General features: G+C 38.0%; 1 pseudogene; it reads left to right on the plus strand.

Annotated features, from left to right (window-relative positions):
- The first annotated feature begins 18,541 nt into the window (after positions 1-18,541).
- Positions 18,542-19,776, plus strand: LOC147004956 (large ribosomal subunit protein uL3-like; annotated as a pseudogene).
- The last annotated feature ends 591 nt before the right edge of the window (positions 19,777-20,367 follow it).

Genomic DNA, 20,367 nt, shown 5'->3' on the forward strand with positions numbered 1-20,367 from the left:
GTGGGCTCCACAGGTTCCATCTCCCTCTTTTCTTTGCATTATGGCTAAAGTCATTCCAATTGGGTTCTGGGAGCTTCATATTTCTCTGCTGTCTTGGACCCTCCAGTGGTGATCCCCAGTTCCGCATACCCCCAGCTTCCTATTTTCTTCTATTTCCTGACCCTCTGTACCTCTTTCACATCTCCAGATTCTGATACTGCCACCCTTATTTCCTCCACTTCCTCCTATTCCTCCTCCTCCCTCCATCCATACCTTCTTCCTTTCCTCCCTTCCTCCCTCCCTCAGGTACCCCTCTTCTTCCATATCCCACAATTGTCTATTAAGAATTTTAGCTAGATAGATGGTTCAGTGGTTAAGAGCGCTGGCTGGTCTTGCTGAGGACCTCAGTTAAGTTCCCAGCACCCATGTAGTAGCTCATAACTGTCTATAACTCCAGTCCCAGACAATATAATGCCCTCTTCTGGCCTTCACAGATACTAGACACATGAGCATAGTACATATACATGCATACAGGCAAAATACTCATACACATAAAAATTTTTTTGGAATTTTGATGGTGATTGCATTAAATCTGTAGATTGCTTTTGGTGAGATGGTCATTTTTACTATATTTATCCTTCCAATCCATGAACATGGGAGATCTTTCCATCTTCTGAGATATTCTTTGATATCTTTCTTCAGAGACTAGTCATACAGATCATTCATTTGCTTGGATAGAGACACACCAAGGTATTTTATATTTTTTGTGACTATTGTGAACAATGTTGTTTCCCTAATTTTTTTCTCATACCTTTTATCCTTTGAGTAGAGGAAGGCTACTGTTTGCTTGAGTTAATATGACATCCTGTCACTTTGCCTAAGTTGTTTACCAAATGTTTGAACTCTGTGCTAGAATTTTTGGGGTCACTTATGATGCTATCATATAATCTTCAAATAGTGATAACTTGACTTCCTCCTTCCAAATATGCATCCTTTTATTCTCTGTTTGTTGTCTAATTGCTCTGGCTAGAACTTTGAGTTCTATATTGAATAGGTAGGGAGAGAATGGGCAGTCTTGTCCAGTCCCTGATTTTAATGTGATTGCTTTGAATTTCTTCTCATATAGTTTGATGTTGGCTACTGGTTTGCTGTAAATTGCTTTTATTATACGTGGAAATGCACCTGAAATTTCTGATCTCTTCCATAGTTTTAACATGAATGGGTGTTGTATTTTATTAAATATTTTTTCCTAATCTAATTAGTTGATCATTTTTTTTCTTTCCTTTTTGACTTTGTTTATATCTTGATTACATTGATGGATTTCATATGTTGAACCACCACTGCTTCCCTGCGATGAAGACTAGTTGATCATGGTAGATGATCATTTTTGTTGTTTCTTGGATTCAGTTTGAGAGAATTTTATTGAGTATTTTGGCACGGATAGTCATAAAGGAAATTGGTCTGTGGTTCTCTTCCTATGTTGGGTGTTTTTGTGATTTAGGTATCATTGTAACTGTGGCTTCATAGAAATAATTGGGTAGTGTTCCTTTTGTTTCTATTTTGTGGAATAGTTTGAAGAATATTAGTATTAGATCTTCTTTGGAAGTTTGAAAAAATTCTGCACTAAAACCATCTGACTCTTTTTTGATACAAGATTTTAATGACTGCATACATTTCCTTTGAGGTTATGGTTCTGTTTAGATGATTTATCTGATCCTGATTTTACTTTGGTGCCTGGTCTCTGTCTAGAAAATCATCCATTTCATCCAGGTTGAATATAGCCTTTTGTATTAGGATATGATTATTTTTTTTTTTTGAGTTGCTTTGGTTTCTGTTGTTATGTCTTCTTCCTCATTCCTGATTTAGTTAATTTGGATACTGTGCCCTCTGGTTAACCTGGCTATGGGTTTGTCTATCTTCTTGAGTCTCAAAAAACCATCTCCTAGTTTTGTTGATTCTTTGTATAGGTCTTTTTGTTTCTACTTGGTTGATTTCAGCACTGAGTTTGATTTCTTGCCTTCTACTACAGTTGCGGGTACTTGCTTGTTTTTGTTCTAGACCTTTCAGATGAGCTGTTAAGCTGCTAATGTATGTTCTCTCCAGTGTCTTTTTGGAGGCCCTCAGAGCTATAAGTTTTTCTCATAGCACTTCTTTCATTGTGTTCCATAAATTTGGGTATGTTGTGCTTTCAGTTTCATTGAATTCTAAAAAATTCTTTAATTTATTTATTTCTTCCCTGACCAAGTTATCATTTAGTAGATAATAATTCAGCTTCCATGTGTGTATGGCCTTTCTGTTGTTTTTGTTGTTACTAAAGACCAGCCTTAGTCTGTTGTGGTCTGATAGAATACATAGGATTAATTCAATGTTCTTACAACTTTTGAAGATTTGTGTGTGTGTGTGTGTGTGTCTGAGTATTTGGTCAATTTTGGAGAAGGTACCATGAGATGCTGAGACGAAGTTATATTCTTTTGTTCTAGGGTGAAATGTTCTGTTAAATATAGTTGGTTCATAACTTCTTTTAGTTTCACTGTGTCTCTATTTAGTTTCTGTTTCTATGATCTTTCCATTGGTGAGAGTGGGGTGTTTAAATCTCCTACGATTATTGTGTGAGGTTCAAAGTGTGTTTTGAGTTGTAGTAGCATTTCTTTTACAAATGTGGGTTCCCTTGCATTTGGAGCATAGAAATTCAGAATTGAGAGTTCATCCTGGTGGATTTTCCTTTGATGAGTATGTAGTGACTTTCCCTATCTTTTTGGATAACTTTTGGTTGAAAATCTATTTTGTTGGATGCAAAAAAAAAAAAATCTATTTTGTTAGGATGGTTTCTCCAGCTTGTTTCTTGGGACCATTTGCTTGGAAATTTTTTTCCCATACTTTAACTTTGAGGGAATGTCTGTCTTTGACTCTGAGGTACATTTCCTGTATGCAGCAAGAAGCTGGATCGTGTTTCATGTCTAGTCTTTTAGCTTATGTATTTTTTATTGGGGAATTGAGTTCTTTAATGTTGAGAGATATTAAGGACCAATGATAATTGCTTCCTGTTATTTTTGTTGTTAAAGCTTGAATTAGATTTGCTTGTTTCTCTTCTTTGGAGTTTGTTGTAAAAAGATTAATTTTTGATTTTTCTTGGGTATAGTTTCCTCCTTGTGTTGGAATTTTCCTTCTATTATCCTCTGTAGGGCTGGAATAGTAGAAATATATTATTTAAATTTGCTTTTTTCTTGAAAAACTTTGGTTTCTCCATCTATGTTAATTGTGAGTTTTGTTGGGTATAATAGCCTGAGTTGTATTTTCGATCTATTACATTCTGTATGACATCTGCCCAGGACCTTCTGTCTTTTAGAGTCTCTGGTGAGAAGTCTGGTATAATTCTGATAGGTCTGCCTTTATATGCTACTTGACTTTTTTCCCTACTGCTTTCAATATCCTTTCTTTGTTCTGTGCATTTGGTGTTTTAATTATTATTATAAGAGGAAATTCTTTTTTGGTCTCATCTGTTAGGTGTTCTATAGATTTCTTGTATGTTTATGGGCATTTCTTTAGGTTAGGAAAGTTTTCTTCTATAATTTTGTTGAAGCCGTTTGCTGGCCCTTTGAGTTGGGAATCTTCACTCTCTTCTGTATCTATTATTCTCAGGTTGGGTGTTTTCATTGTGTGCTGGATTTCTTGAATGTTTTGAGATAGGGGCTTTCTGCTTTTTGTATTTTCCTTGACTGTTGTGTCTGTCTTCATTTGTTTCTGCCACTGAGATTCTTGCTTCTATCTCTTGTATTCTGTTGGTGATACATCTGTGACTCCTGTTCTCTTTCCTAGGTTTTCAATCTCCAGGTGTACTCTTTGGTTGGTGGTTTATTCCTTGAGAGCTCTGGGGGTGGGGAGTGTCTGCTTTGCTTGATATAAGTATGGGGATGCAAACCCTTTCAGCACCTTCAATCCTTCCCCTAACTCCTCCATTGGCATCTGTATGCTCAATCCAATGGTTTGTTGCAAGAATCTGCATCTGTATTTGACAAGCTCTAGCAGGGACTCTCACTTGACAGTTATATCAGGCTCCTGTCAGCAAGCACTACTTGGCATCAAGAATAGGGTCTGGGGTTTGTGGCTGCTTATGGGATGAATTCCCAGGTGGGGAACTTTCTGTGTGCCCTGTCCTTCAGTTTCTGCTCCATTCTTTATCCCTGTATTTCCTTTAGGCAAGATCAATTATGGGTTAAAAGGTTTAGATGGGTGGGTAACCCCATCCCTTAAACAGGGGCCTTGCCTAACCCCTGGATATGGTCTCTACAGGTTCTTCTTCCCCTTTGTTGGGTATTTCAGCTAATGTCATCCCCTTTGTGTCCTGGGATCCTCCTGCTTTCCTGGCATTAGGAACTTTCTGGTGGCTACCCCAGTATCCCATCACTCATTACTACATACCTCTGTACAATTTCCTGACCTTCTGTATATCTCCTGTCTCCTCCCATTCATGATTTTGCCCCCCTTTTCCCATTCCCCTCCTCTGTCCCTCCCAATCTATGAACATATTAAAGCATGTGTCCTTGTTATATGTTGGAGCATCTTTTGGGACTATGCCCAGGAGTGGTATAGCTGGGTCCTCAGGTAGTATTATGTACTTTACTTAAACTTAAACTCTGATGTGTTGGTCATAATAAGAACAACATCTTTTAAAATTACAAATATCCAATGACATATAGATAAACATTTTATAACTGAATTATGTAGATCACATGAAGAAAAAATACAATACAAAGAACAATGAATATAATATGATTATAGTCAAAAACAAAAATATATCTCATTAAAACAATAATATTGAGAAACAGAATCCAGGTGTGAAGGAACATGTGATTTAATATTCTTTTACAGAAAAAGTTTCAAAGCTACCAAAACAAGTTGACTTTATAAATGAATAAATTACAAAATTCAGGGTAGTGACTACTTCTTGCTAGCAGTTGGTATCAGTAGAGAGACAAGAATTGTAGTGAGTTGCTGTTTTAGATCTATTAGGTAAAGGGAAACTGGTTGTTATACACACACAGACACACACACACACAAACACACACACACATATATGTGCACTGTGTATAAGAATGAATGCATTAAAATGTAACTTACTTTTTCTCTCGTTAGTGTGGATCAGGACCTTAAGCTCTTGCTGTTCTAGCACCATGCCTATCTGCTTCCTGCCATGACGATCATGGAATAATCCTTGAAAGCTATAAGCAAGCTCCTCCACAACCCCATCCATGCCCATTAAATGATTTTTTTATTAGAGTGGTCTTAGTTGTGGTGTCTCTTCACAGTAATAGAAAAGGGACTAAGACATAGGTATGTACACATATTATATAGTAATGTACACAAACATATGTAGGAAATAAGATAAAGGAAGGATCATTGTTCTCCCCTTAAAGGTAAAACTTCCTGAAAGCACTGAATGTATACATACATAGGCTTAGCTTTCTCTTCAGTTGGTAACTGTGGTTCTGAGAAGACTGACATAAATTTTAATTTCACTTCTAACACATTTAGTTGTTTCCTAAACTTTATTATTTATTGTAATATTTAAAGACTAATTTTTAGGTACTCTAATAATCCCAATGGTATGTATAATTTCAGGATACCCTGATAATTCTCTGTAAAAAAATTATGTATTCCTAACTTTAGCATTATTTTACAAATTCTTGACTCATGCTCATGAAAATTTCAATGAAAGATGAAGATTCAGAATGTATGTCATGACTATTACAATGACTATAAAGAAAAAATAACTATATATACTCCAGTTTAGTGATCCCCAAATCTTCCTATAGAAGATGTAGTATCTTAATATCTTCCAGATTGTCCAGCCTAGTCTTATGCCAACTTGACACTACCTAAAGTTATCTGACAAGAGGGATTCTCAATTGAGAAAATGCTTGCATAGATGGCAACTGTAAGCCATTTTATTGATTAGTGGTTCATGGGGGGGGGGTCCTAGACCGTTGTGGGTGGGACTTTCTCTGGGCTGGTGATGCTGGGTTCAATAAAAAAGCACACTGAACAAGCCACAATGAGCAACCTAGTAAAAGCATCCTCTCTTCCAACTCCTGCCTCAAGATACCTGTCAAGTTTGAGTTCCTGCCCTGACTTTCTGTAAAGACAGACTATAATGTGGAAGTGTAAACCAAATGCAAACCCTTCCCTTCCCAACTTGCTTTTTGGTCATAGTGTTTCATCACAGAATAGAAACGCCAATTAATTCACAAATTGTATGTATGTAACTATATTAAAAATAAAAGTATTTCATCAGTAGTACAAATGCAAAGGAAATAAATCTGTATACTTGCTATATTTTAGAAGATAATTTTTCTTACATACAGGTTAACCTTTCAGAGATGATAGGAAGAATTAGCTACTAGAACAAATGTATAAAATTTGAATCAGCCTTAATTTACTGTCTTGGGTTTTTTCTATTAGGCCATGATACTAATATCATGATACTATGGATACTATTTTATATTCAGACGGTGATTTCTGTCTTTATATATTTTGATGTATAATTTGGTTAAAATGCTTATTGAGGGACCGGGCATGGTGGTGCACACCTTTAATCCCAGCACTTGGGAGGCAGAGGCAGATGAATTTCTGAGTTCGTGGCCAGCCTGGTCTATAGAGTTAGTTCCAGGTCAGCCAGGGCTACACAGAAAAACCCTGTCTTGAAAAAACAAAAAAGCAAAACAAAACAAAAGAAATGCTCTTCAGTATTTGTTGAGTAAGGTTATCATTACTACTGCATTGGCATTTTCAGTGATATAGTTAAGATAAATGCAGAGACATTTAGACCTGCAAAATATAAATTTTTTTTAATAAATAAATTGCAAGCAATGCTATTTTCCCGAATATTAATACATTTGGCACATGCTTTCAATGGTTCTGGAAACAGGAAAATAATTTTCACTGCAGCTTTTGTATTTAACTAGTACATTTTAATATATATCACACAAAAGCCTAAGGGAAAGACTACCATTTGGGTTCAGAGCTCTCAGTCATCTATTCAGGCTTCAGGAGTGTCTGTCTTTCTTTGTTCCACAAGAGGCTTACTGGAAGCATGGCACACTGTGTCAACTCCAGGCAAATCCGTTATCAGCACATCCTTTTGAAACTGTCATTGAACTGCAAGGGCCTAAGGAGTGATGAGCATTAATAAATCCCTGTCCCTTTTATCCCTTCTCCCATTCAGATGTATTGCTGGATTCTTTATCAAAACTTGGGTTTTAAAGTCTAGACAAATGCAATTCTTTTTTTTTTCCTGAATTATTTCTTTTTTTTTTAATTTTTAATATTTTTATTACATATTTTCCTCAATTACATTTCCAATGCTACCCCAAAATCCCCCATAGCGCCCCCCCCCCCACTTCCCTACCCACCCATTCCCATTCTTTTGGCCCTGGCATTCCCCTATATTGGGGCATATAAAGTTTGCAAGTCCAATGGGCCTCTCTTTCCATTGATGGCCGACTAGGCCATCTTTCTATACATATGCAGCTAGAGATAAGAGCTCAGGGGTACTGGTTAGTTCATCATGTTGTTCCAACTATAGGGTTGCAGATCCCTTTAGCTCCTTGGGTACTTTCTCTAGCTTCTCCATTGGGAGCCCTGTGATACATCCAATAGCTGACTGTGAGCATCCACTCCTGTGTTTGCTAGGCCCCTGCATAGTCTCACAAGAGACAGCTATATTTGGGTCCTTTCAGCAAAATCTTGCTAGTGTATGCAATGTTGTCCGCGTTTAGAAGCTGATTATGGGATGGATCCCTGGATACGGCAGTCTCTAGATGGTCAATCCTTTCATCACAGCTCCAAACTTTGTCTCTGTAACTCCTTCCATGGGTGTTTTGTTCGCAATTCTAAGAAGGGGCACAGTGTCCACACTTTGGTCTTCATTCTTCTTGGGTTTCATGCGTTTAGCAAATTGTATCTTATATCTTGGGTATCCTAAGTTTTGGGCTAATATCCACTTATCAGTGTATACATATTGTGTGAGTTCCTTTGTGATTGTGTTACCTCACTCAAGATGATGCCCTCCAGGTCCATCCATTTGGCTAGGAATTTCATAAATTCATTCTTTTTAATAGCTGAGTAGTACTCCATTGTGTAAATGTACCATAATTTCTGTATCCATTCCTCTGTTGAGGGACATCTGGGTTCTTTCCAGCTTCTGGCTATTATAAATAGGGCTGCTATGAACATAGTGGAGCATGTGTCCTTCTTACCGGTTGGGATATCTTCTGGATATATGCCCAGGAGAGGTATTGCTGGAGGACAAATGCAATTCTTACCGTCAAAATTACTGCTTAACCTAGCTTGTAGTGAAATGTGTTGGCTTTTTATCTTTTATTTCTCAAATTAATCATATTTTCCTGTGACTTTGAGCTGTAATTGGAAAGATTCTGTATCATTTGTTAAAAATATCCTTTACGAAACAGATTATAAAGAAGTGGTTGAGAAGTACCTAAGTTGTAACTCTATATTCTAGGCAAAATTACTTTTTATATTTGAAAAGCACATGCATGTACACATTTGTAGGCACACTAATACTAAGTAAAAATAAATTGTGAAATGTTTATGAAAGATGTTCAAACAGATAGGAATTTTTTAAAATTATTTTGTTACATGAGAATTTCAACATTGTAGCTTCTTTTTTTAATTTCAATATCTCTATGTTCTAAATACCTCAAATATAATAAATAGACATTCAAATGATTGCATGTATATATAGATAGATAGATAGATAATTAGATATAATAGAATAGAATAATATCATTAAATGGAATAATATCATTTGCTTTGCAAATTTATAAATTATTGAAGATTTGGTTTGATAGAATGATTTCCAAGTTTCAATTGTTCTTAAAATATCATAGCTGGGCAGTAGTGACACACGCAAGCCTTTAATCCCAGTACTTGGGAGGCAGAAGCAGGAAAATTTCTGAGTTTGAGGCCAGCCTGGTCTACAAAGTGAGTTCCAGGACAGCCAAGGCTATACAGAGAAACCCTCTCTTGAAATACCAAAAAAAAAATGTTATAAAAGAATACTATAATATATCATTAATATATTTTCTCATGCCTAGTGTTTACATATGAAACATAAATTATGCATAATTATGAAGAAGATAATTATACTATTATACTATTGTGATGGATAGCAGATTATTCATTAGCAGTAAGACCCCCCCCATCCAGTTGTATATTTTATTTTCAAATACTCATTCAGTTTTCACTGAATCAGTCTAAGGATTAAGACTCTGAACTCTCTTGTTTCTAATTTATATGACAAGTTATTCAAATAGAAGTCAGAATATGCTGTGATTTTAGTAGGCTTTAAAAGATAAATTATCTATGCTCAGTATTTATACAAGTTTACCTCTATGTGCTTTGGAGTCATTTTTCCCCCCACATACCTCTTTTATGGATTCTCTGGGAGTTTCACATTATGCACCACAATCACAATTCCTTCTCAGTTCCTACATGTCCATGCCTCCCCTGTGATCTTCTACCTCCACAATTCCCTCTCAGTTCCTGCATGTCCACAACTCTCCTGTGATCTTCTGCCTCCACAATTCCTTCTCAGTTCCTACATGTCCACTCCTCTCCTGTGATCTCCTGCCTACAAAAGAAGAACTCAAAATGAGAGGAAAGAAAAGTAAACCAGAAACCCAAAACCCCAAAAGAAGTACACTTTGTGATATTGATACACTCAATGATACATGGTCAAACTCTCAGTGGCCTGCTCGTTAAATACAACTGTCCTTCACAGCCTCCCACCCCCACATCAGAAGCCATTAACTGTAGAGAGCTGCTCCTTGGAATCTCTGTCACAAGTTTAAAGAGTTCTCTTCTGTCATTTATTATCTAGGTTCTTACTTTTTGGTTGTAGTGGTAGTGGTATTTTTAGGGGGAATGGGTGGGGGTAGTCAGAGATAGCTTCCATATATCTCAAGACCTTGTCTACAATTATCAATACCATAGCAAATATAGTTTCCTTGCTCTTCACAATCATAAGAAGCATGGAAAATGAGCAAATACATGAGTTCTGGTGACAACACCATGATCATGGACCCAGACAAGGCCATTGGAATCTACCCAATCACAGACATTAGAATGGACGTTGGTGGTAGCACAGCAAACAGTCATCAACTTGGATTCTGGTTGCCAAATGGCTCTTGGTGGTAACAAGGACCATGGATATCAACAGAAACCCTCACTTCCAGGTTCAGTCAGGCCTTGGACCCTGATGAGACCCTCAGTGGCAATATGAGTGCTGTGGGACATCACCATGACCCCAGGTGGTATTATAGGCCATTTAAATCAGTGTGGGCCTCAGCAGCATCCTGGTTTACATGGCTTCAGGTTTCAGCACAGATTACAGACATTTGCATAGTCCTCAGTGGTAATGTGTACTGGTCATCTGAGTCCCAAGCTGGTCAAAACCAAGTAGGGAGCAGGCAACCATGGGCATGGCTGGCTTGTCCAGATGTTGACTTTTCTGCTGGGTGTCCAACGCAGGACCTTGGAATCATCTTTGCCTTCGAGTTTTCAGTCTGTACGAGGGCTGGTGGGGAATATATGTGTGTAGTTATTTGTTTGTTTGTTACTGAAACAGGACTGTTTCATTCATTTGTAAGTAATCAGTGAATTCACCAGGCTCCTGCCCAACTTAGAGGGCAGCTATGACAGTCAGGAAGCTTCTGCTCCCAGGCAATGGATTCTGCTGTTATGTCTGTGTTGTATATATATATATACATTGGATCCAGTAGGAATCAGGGTTCTGTGAGCCTGGTAAGTTTCCTGAGGTTCCTGAGACTGGCGAGATTATGCCTTCCAGCTTCATATGACCCCCTTGAGTCTCCAGCAAGGGATGTTTCAGTTCATGGGACACGGCTGCACAGTAGCAATTCTTTCAATTTCCTTAATTTCTCATCATTTTTGGAAAGTGAAAGTCCATCAGAAAAAAATTGGACTTTGTAAGAATATATTTTCCAGTGCTGTCATTCAGATTAGAAATATGGACCACTCTCAAATCATCTTACAAGACTTCAGCATACACTCACTGTTTATCTGTCAATCCTGCTTGTTCCTTGTTAACTAGGTTAAGAGATGGACAAGACTATTGAATACTTCACTCACTCAGTAGCACTATAGGACAGGTGTATACATGAGCATGTAACAAGATGTACAAGACTCTACAAAATCAAGCCAGACCAAAAAATACAAGCATGCATTAGGGAGAGACTCATTAAGCCCTATTCCTAACTAAGGAGCCATGGCAATGTATCATTGATGAAGAAAGGGATAATCAACAGGTTTCAGGGAAGTACTTCCTGAGAGTCTACCCATTTTCTAGTTTATAGCCTAACACTTATATACATACAGCCAAAACTGAGTGAATGCAGTGGGTTTGATAAAATATCACAGGAAATTATGAAGGAATACGGATTAGGAAATAAACATAATTAGAGGGAAAGCAATGGGGTTTAGATTAGATGAAACATACTACCTGCATGTGTGAGATTCTCAAACAATAAAAAGAAAAATCGAATTAAAGAGCAGAAGTGTTCTATCACACACCTCTCACATTTCTGTTCTTTTGTTGCATTCCCTTTCCTCACTCCTTTCTAAGAAGGCACTGACCTGATGTTATTATTATGGTTCTAAATTTTCTAGAGTTTCCCATTAAACATGACTTAACTAAGGGCCACAAAGGTTCCTGTCTTTGGTCTTTATTTCTAATTGTTCTTCCGTTCTACATGCAACAATGTAATTTTACTTTGTTTTCCTGAATTATAAACTTACATCTTCTGAGTGTCATAATTTGTTTTCCTATCTGCCCTTATTTTTGGTTTGTTATTATTACAGATGATATTGTTGTGAATACTCCCATTCAAGTGTTTTATGTGTAAATGTATTTTCATACATATTGAGTAAATATGTAGATGTATAATTGCTGGGACATGTGCTGTGTTCAAGTTTCCCTTTGTAAGCCACTGCCACAGTGGTCCATGATGTGCATGTATCCTTTTGCCTTCCCAGTAGCAGTGCTGGGAGATTCCATTCTCACTGCAGCTGGATTTCTCAGCAGCAGGACTCTGGACACTTTGTGGTGAAAAATTGTTTGTTGTGTAAACTTCCCTGTGTATTTTATGTGACCCACAGCATCTTTGCATTCTCACACTGTAAAGGGCAAGCAAGAGTAGTCACAGGCCTCATTCCACTCACAGCAGGAATTGCTTCCAGACAATGCTGTGTGCTCCCAAGAGGCAAGAGTTTTCTCAAGGGAAAGACTATTGTTCTTCATTATTAGTAAGTATGCGGTCATTCATAAATAAACTTCACAGCAGTTTAATTTTATCAGGTATGTGTGGGAAGAGTACTGTATCATTCTGCTGTTTGCCACAGTGTGGGTCTTGCTTTACAGAATGCTGCTATTGGGAGACAGTTGGCAATTGTAAGGAGTATTGCCTAGAGGAAGGTGTTTAGATCATAAAGGCCAAATCTTCACATCAAAAGCTTGGACCATAGTGAAGCAGTTTATAGGCACACACCATTTAATATTTGTGACCAGTGTCTGTCACTCACGCCAGGAATGCTGTAAGTACAAAACAAAGGAAAGACAAGAGTAACTTTTTATTTACCATAGCCATGTAGGAGTAATTACTGGAATGGAAACAAAAACACTAGGGCCTTCTGTGCTGAGATATGGTGCCAGTGGAGCAAATGGTGAGTGTCCCAGTGCTAAGTGCCCAGAATGCTTCTGGGTACCTGGGTTGAAGATGAAGGGTTTAAGGTATCAGCAAATGACTGGTAAGATTGAAAAGGCCATGTCTTCTAATGAGAACAGGACATGAAGTCTGAAGTTGGATGTCTCTGGAATTAATCTGCTGCCTATAGTTGAGGGCTGATTCCTGGAGGCTGGCTCCAGAGAACTCCCTGTCTGAAGCAGAAGCCTTAGACTCAGAGAGCTTGCAGAGTGTCCATCTCCTGTGAGCTCCTTAAGGAGTGGAAGCCTCAGGCCCAGGCAATCTGGGGGAGAAATCCTCAGGCAGAGCCAGGACTCTTGCACTGAAATAGTTTTCTTTCTCACTCCTCCAAGTTCCACTGTTAAAAAAAAAAAAAAAAAAAAAAAGATTGATGCCTCAGGCACTGCTGCATTTAGTGAGAAACCAGCTAGTCTTTGATTGGCTAAAGGTAGGGTACAATAATGAGGTGAGCTTTAGGACCAATCAGGGAGGAGTTGTCATACTCCTAGAAAGTTTCTGGTTTTTCAAAATGGTGGTAATCTTTGCAGGCTTCCAACTGCCATTCATGACTTGGTCATTCTAGGGCTCTAAAAAGTCAAAAGCAAGCACTTAACATAGTAAAAATGGCTCTCCTGCAGAAAGCAATCTACAGATTCAATGCAATTCCCATCAAAATTCCAAATCAATTCTTCACTGAGTTGGAAAGGGCAATTTGCAAATTCATCTGGAATAGCAAAAAAAAAAAAAAAAAAAAAAAAAAAAAAAAAAAAAAAACCTAGGCTATCAAAAACTATTCTCAACAATAAAAGAACCTCTGGGGGAATCATCATGCCTGACCTCAAGCTGTACTACAGAGCAATTGTGGTAAAAACTGCATGATACTGGTACAATGAGAGACAGGTAGATCAATGGAATAGAATTGAAGACTCAGAAATGAACCCATACACCTATGGTCACTTGATCTTTGACAAGGAAGCTAAAACCATCCAGTGGAAGAAAGACAGCATTTTCAACAAATGGTGCTGGCACAACTGGTTATAATGTAGAAAAATGCGAATTGATCCATTTCTATCTCATTGTACTAAGGTCAAATCTAAGTGGATCAAAGATCTCCACATAAAACCAGAGACACTTAAATTTATAGAGGAGAAAGTGGGGAAAAGTCTCAAAGATATGAGCACAGGGGGAAAATTCCTAAACAGAACAGCAATGGCTTGTGCTGTAAAATCAAGAATTGACAAGTGGGACCTCATAAAATTGCAAAGGTTCTTTAGGGCAAAAGATACTGTAAATAAGACAAAAAGGACACCAACAAATTGTGAAAGAATTTTTACCAATCCTAAATCTGATATATACAAAGAGCTCAAGAAGCTGAACTCCAGAAATTCAAATAACCCCATTTAAAAATGCAGCTCAGAGCTAAACAAAGAATTCTCAACTGAGGAATACCAAAGGGCTGAGAAGCACTGGAAAAAAATGTTCAACATCCTTAATCATCAGGTAAATGCAAATCAAAACAACCCTGAGATTCTACCTCACACCAGTCAGAACTGCTAAGATCAAAAATGCAGGTGGCAGCAGATGCTGGCAAGGATGTGGAGAAAGAGAAACACTCCACCATTGCTGGTGGGATTGCAAGCTGGTATGACCACTCTGGAAATCAGTCTGATGGTTCCTCAGAAAATTGGACATAGTATTACTGGAGGATCCCGAAATACCTCTCCTGGGCATATATCCAGAAGATGTTCCAACCGGTAAGAAGGACACATGCTCCACTATGTTCATAGCAGCCTTATTTATAATAGCCAGAAGCTGGAAAGAGCCCAGATGCCCCTCAGCAGAGGAATGGATACAGAAAATGTAGTACATTTACACAATGGAGTACTACTCAGCTATTAAAAAGAATGAATTTTTGGAATTCCTAGGTAAATGGTTGGACCTGGAGGGCATCATCCTGAGTGAGGTAACCCAATCACAGAAGAACTCGCAAAATATGTACTCACTGATAAGTGGATATTGGCCCAGAAACTTAAAATACCCAAGATATAATATTCAATTTGCAAAACACATGAAACTCAAGAAGAATGAAAACCAAAGTGTGGACACTTTGCCCCTTCTTAGAATTGGGAACAAAACACCCATGGAAGGAGTTACAGAGACAAAGTTAGGAGCTGAGATGAAAGGATTGACCATCTAGAGACTGCCATATCCGGGGATCCATCCCATAATCAGCCTCCAAACGCTGACACCATTGCATACACTAGCAAGATTTTGCTGAAAGGACCCAGATATAGCTGTCTCTTGTGAGGCTATGCACGGGCCTAGCAAACACAGAAGTGGATGTTCACAGTCAGCTATTGGATTGATCACAGGGCTCCCAATGGAGAAGCTAGAGAAAGTACCCAAGGAGCTAAAGGAATCTGCAACCCTATAGGTGGAACAGCAATCTGAACTAACCAGTAACGCCAGGTGCTCATGTCTCTAGCTGCATAATTATCAGCATATGGCCTAGTTGGCCATCAGTGGAATGAGAGGCCCATTGTTCTTGCAAACTTTATATGCCTCAGTACAGGGGAACATCAGGACCAAGAAGTAGGTGGGGGTGGGTAGGAGAATGGGGTGGAGTAATGGGGAACTTTTGGGATAGCAGTAGAAATGTAAATGAAACAAATACCTAATAAAACATAAATAAATAAAATAAAGATAAACATATATATATATACATATAGAATGTGTACATATTAGTGTATACACACATACACACTCACACACACACATGCACACACACATTCTTTGATTAAATATCCTGTCATTTTTTAATATTAGTTCCTTCCCATTATCAAATTTTCTTCTTCACAGTTTCACCTCCTTATTTTATGTCTGTGTGTGAGTGGGTGATTTGTCTATAGCAAATTATTTTTTAAAATTAAAGCATCCCACAACAAATAAAAGACAAACATATTATTTTGCAATAAAAAATTAAATTTTCATAACAATAGGAGATATATCAGACATAACTATAAAAATGGGAAGATAATACTTTCAACAAATACACAGACCAGACTAATACTTCCCTCATTTAATCTATTCTTTAAAACTTAAGAACTGAAGAGATTAAACTAAATAGAAAATGGATAGAAGGCTCAAACAAAATTGAAAAATAATTCTCATTATCAGGAAGATCTAAATAAAATGTGGTTAAATTTCTCATTTATCAAATTGGTCAAATATTTTTAAAGATTTATTTATTATATATAAGTACACTGTAGCTGTCTTCAGACAGACCAGAAGAGGACATCAGATCTCAGTACAGATGATTGTGAGCCACCATGTGGTAGCTGGAAATCAAACTCAGAACCTCTGGAAGAGCAGTCAGTGCTCATAACTGCTGAACTATCTCTCTAGTCCCAGTCAAATATTTCATTGTAAACTTTTCATACTTCTATAAATCTTGGGGTATAAATTAATGTTATTGGTTATTGAGTATATAATAGAGTAACTAATATAATTTTTATTATATCTATAACCTCAAACATTTAATAGGTTTTAGACTTTTGAAAATTTAAAATATAACATCTGGGCTAAGATTTTTCAAACCTATGTTAATAAAGGTTCTCAAATGCTTCCATCCCTGCTTCTAGTCCAGCATCCAAAGGTAGGGGAGAAAAGATGATAAATAGGACAAGGGGATGTGGTCCTGTTTAGTAGTAGTTCTTTGGGCAATTCCAATTTCCATGTGTCAAGATATACAACATTATTTAAAAGTAAAATTCCCTTCTTTCTTCATAATGTCACCACAGGACCTCTGTTATAATTTCTGTAAGCTAAGTATATCCAGAATTTTCCCAGCTATGTATAGAGGTCCTTGTCATATTAAATTCAACTTCTCCAGCATCATGTGCAGGAAACCATGCTCACTTATGTGACCATAGTTTCTTCATCGGTGATCACCTGAATAACAAGGGTGCATCTTCCACACTCTTTTGAGAATCACCTTGAAACTTGTCCTCCTGTACCATATTCACATGAAAATTGTCACTTCTGTCACCTGTGAAGTCTGTTCCTGATGACTGAACCAGCCTCAATAAGTATGCTCAAAAGTCTAAATTTGTTGGTATTGTAAAGAATAATAGTAACTATTGTGTTGAGTGAATTTACAGATAACAATTGTAATTGTTCTTCTGTGAACATGTATGTGCCGTTTATAACAGGCTACATAATTCTGTAGCACCAAGAAGCCACCCATTTTTAGTGAAGGGAAGTTTGTCTTGCTTTCCTTAGTCTCTTTTGTAACTTGTGTCTTTGTCTCTAATCTGTGTCCATCCCATATTTCTGAGTCTATACTTTTCAAAATTCCTCCTAAGAAGTACTTCTGGTTACTGTAGCTTCTGTGTCCTATGGAAAGAGTACACAGTGAGTGGAAGATTTTCAATGAAACCAGGACATATTCTTCCTTTTTACAGTAGATAACCCTTGGGCTTTTTCTTTGTTTTCTTATATTTTTGAGGTTACAACACAATTACCTAATTTCCCCTGTCCTCCCTCTAACACTGCCATATACCTATCCTCATTCTATTTAAAATTCATGGCCTTTCTTTATATTATCTTTCTTTTTTTCTCCCTCAAGGGCTCAAAGAGGTATATACTATTGCCAGAAAAAAATGAGAAAAAATTTAAATAATATTAACAACCACCATAAATAAGAGAAGACGAGTAAGACTAAATATTACATAGCAGGTATCATGTTGTATATTTAAACTATACAATGTCCTTATAAGATAAACATATGTCATAACTTAAAATTTTCTATGCATTTTACTAATTAATTTGTTTAAAATTTAACTTTATTAATTGTATCATAATCTTCATAAAATCCATATATGTAATTAAATTGGTAAAAAGTCTGATATATGGACATAATTTAAATAACAGAAATCTAGGCAATAATATATTTCTTAGGTATATACTGCCTAAAATAAAAGCCAATATTTTATCTTAATAAAATTTTATCTTATTTCGAACAGATATTCTGTACACTCCATCCTAGGGCACATTCTAGGTGGCAAGGCATAATTCATAGAGTGATAAAATTCAATTTAGAAATGAAAACAGATGCCATACACATACAAATCTGATCTATATCAAAGATTTTACAATTTATATAATTTACAATACTTATAAACAAGATTTATACATACACAAGTCATTGAGGATACTAAATAAAATACATGTAAATATAGATATGTGAAAAGAGAAGTGTATATGTCATATAGTGTTTCAGAAATCTTAGCACTTACTTACTCTGATACTGAGCACTGTGGAATGATGGGTATTTGTGAGTGAGCCTAATCATGAACCCTGATCATACACACTTAGCAATCCTCCTCCCAGGTCTGCCCCCAACTCTTGGAAAACACATCCCACTGTTGCTGCCAAAAAAGGAGGAAAGGAGGAGGAGGAAGAAGAAACACAACTGATTTAGGTTCTCATGGACACACTGGAGCACAGTCAACTTCCATTGATCATCTCCATAAAGAAAACTGAATGCTTCCCCACCAGCACCCCCTCTAGAAGACATCAATCGTGGAGAACCTCACTTCAGCATCATTACCACAGTTTTTAGGAGTTCTCTTAGATGGATTTCTGCTTATTTGGTGTGGACAAGAGTAGCAGTTGTCACAGAAACCTTCTAATGTCCCTCCTCTTCAAATGTGAATTTGCAGTCATTCACATACCACTTCAAAAGTAGATTCCACTCCCTATCAGTAGCTTGTGGTAGTGAGATGTCTCACAGCAAATTCTCAGGCATGGGTCCTTGGGCTTCCTGCCTCGCAAGCATAGCAGCTGGCATCCTGGGAAAGTGAAGAGCTTTCCTAAGGATGAGGCTTCTGAGCCTGTTCACCTCACAGCTTTCTGGGGTACAAGGTTGCCAAGACCCACATTGTCCAGGAAGTTGATAGGCCAGGATCTAAGGTGAACAAGAAAGAAGTTGTGGAGGCTCTGACAATTGTGGAACACTCCCCACCCCCACCCCCCACCCCCCACCCCCCACCCCCAGTGGTGGTTGTGGGCATTGTGGGATATGTTGAGAGCCCATGAGGCCTCTGAACCTTCAAGACTGTATTTGCTGAGCACATCAGCAATGAGTGTAAAAGGTGCTTCTATAAGGATTGGCACAAGTCTAAAAGAAGGCTTTCACCAAGTACTGTAAGAAATGGCAGGTTGACACAGGCAAGAAGCAGCTGGAGAAGGACTTCAGCAGCATGAAGAAGAACTGACAGGTCATCTGCATCATTGCCCACACTCAGATGCGTCTGCTTCCTCTGCGCCAGAAGAAGGCACACTTGATGGAGATCCAGGTGAGTGGAGGCACTGTGGCTGAGAAGCTAGACTGAGCCCAAGAAAGGCTGGAGCAGCAGGTTCCTGTGAACCAGGTGTTTGGGCAGGATGAAATGATGGATGTCATCGACGTGACAAAAGGCAAAGGGTACAAAGGGGTAACCAGTCGTTCGCATACAAAGAAACTGCCCGGAAAGACCCATCCAGGTTTGCACAAAGTTGCCTGTATTGGAGCCTGGCACCCTGCCCGTGTCGCCTTCTCTGTGGCTCGAGCTAGGCAGAAAGGCTACCATCACCGAACAGAGATTAACAAGAAAATTTACAAATTGGTCAAGGCTACCTCATCAAGGATGGCAAACTGATCAAAAACAATGCATCTACTGACTATGACCTGTCTGACAAGAGCATCAACCCACTGGGTGGCTTTGTCCATTATGGTGAGGTGACCAATGATTTCATCATGCTCATAGGCTGTGTATTTACTCTTTGTAAGTCCTTGCTGGTCCAGACCAAATGTCGGGCCCTGGAGAAGATTGACTTGAAGTTCATTGACACCACATCCAAATTTGGCCAAGGTCGATTCCAGAACATGGAAGAGAAGAAAGCATTCATGGGACCACTCAAGAAAGATCGCATTGCTAATGAGGAAGGAGCTTGATTCCAGGACCACTTTGTGCAGATGGTGAGGTCTCACCAATAAAATATTTATAGTTAAAAAGAAAAGTAGCTTCCTTGTGCTTTCCAGTGAGTGAGTGGGCATATGGATCATGAACGTCCATATAGTTTTTGATAACAGCATGGACCATGGACAACATTTATTGCAAAAAGCCTTTCCTTTGTTTCATCAACATAGAAAGGGACACTGCAATGATGGTTAGAACAGAACCTAGTAATCAAGGCAGTATGTAGCATGAGGAAGACAAGCCCATGAGGAAAGGTAAAGAGACAGAAACTTCTTTCTTTTCTTTCTCTCTTTCTCTTCTTTCTTTCTTTCTTTCTTTCTTTCTTTCTTTCTTTCTTTCTTTCTTTCTTTCTTTCCTTTCTTTCTCTTTCTTTCTTTCTTTCTTTCTTTCTTTTTTATTAGATATTTTTTATATCCATTTCAAATGCTATCCCCAAAGTCCCCTACACCCTCCCTCCCCCCACTCCCCTACCCACTCACTCCCACTTCTTGGTTCTGGCATTCCCCTGTATTGGGTCATATAAAGTTTGCAATACCAAGGGGCCTCTCTTCCCACTGATGGCCAACTGGGCCATCTTCTGATACATA

The sequence above is a fragment of the Mus caroli genome, unplaced genomic scaffold, assembly GCF_978045245.1.
Source record: "Mus caroli unplaced genomic scaffold, Mus_caroli_1 scaffold_4, whole genome shotgun sequence".
NCBI lineage: Eukaryota > Metazoa > Chordata > Mammalia > Rodentia > Muridae > Mus > Mus caroli.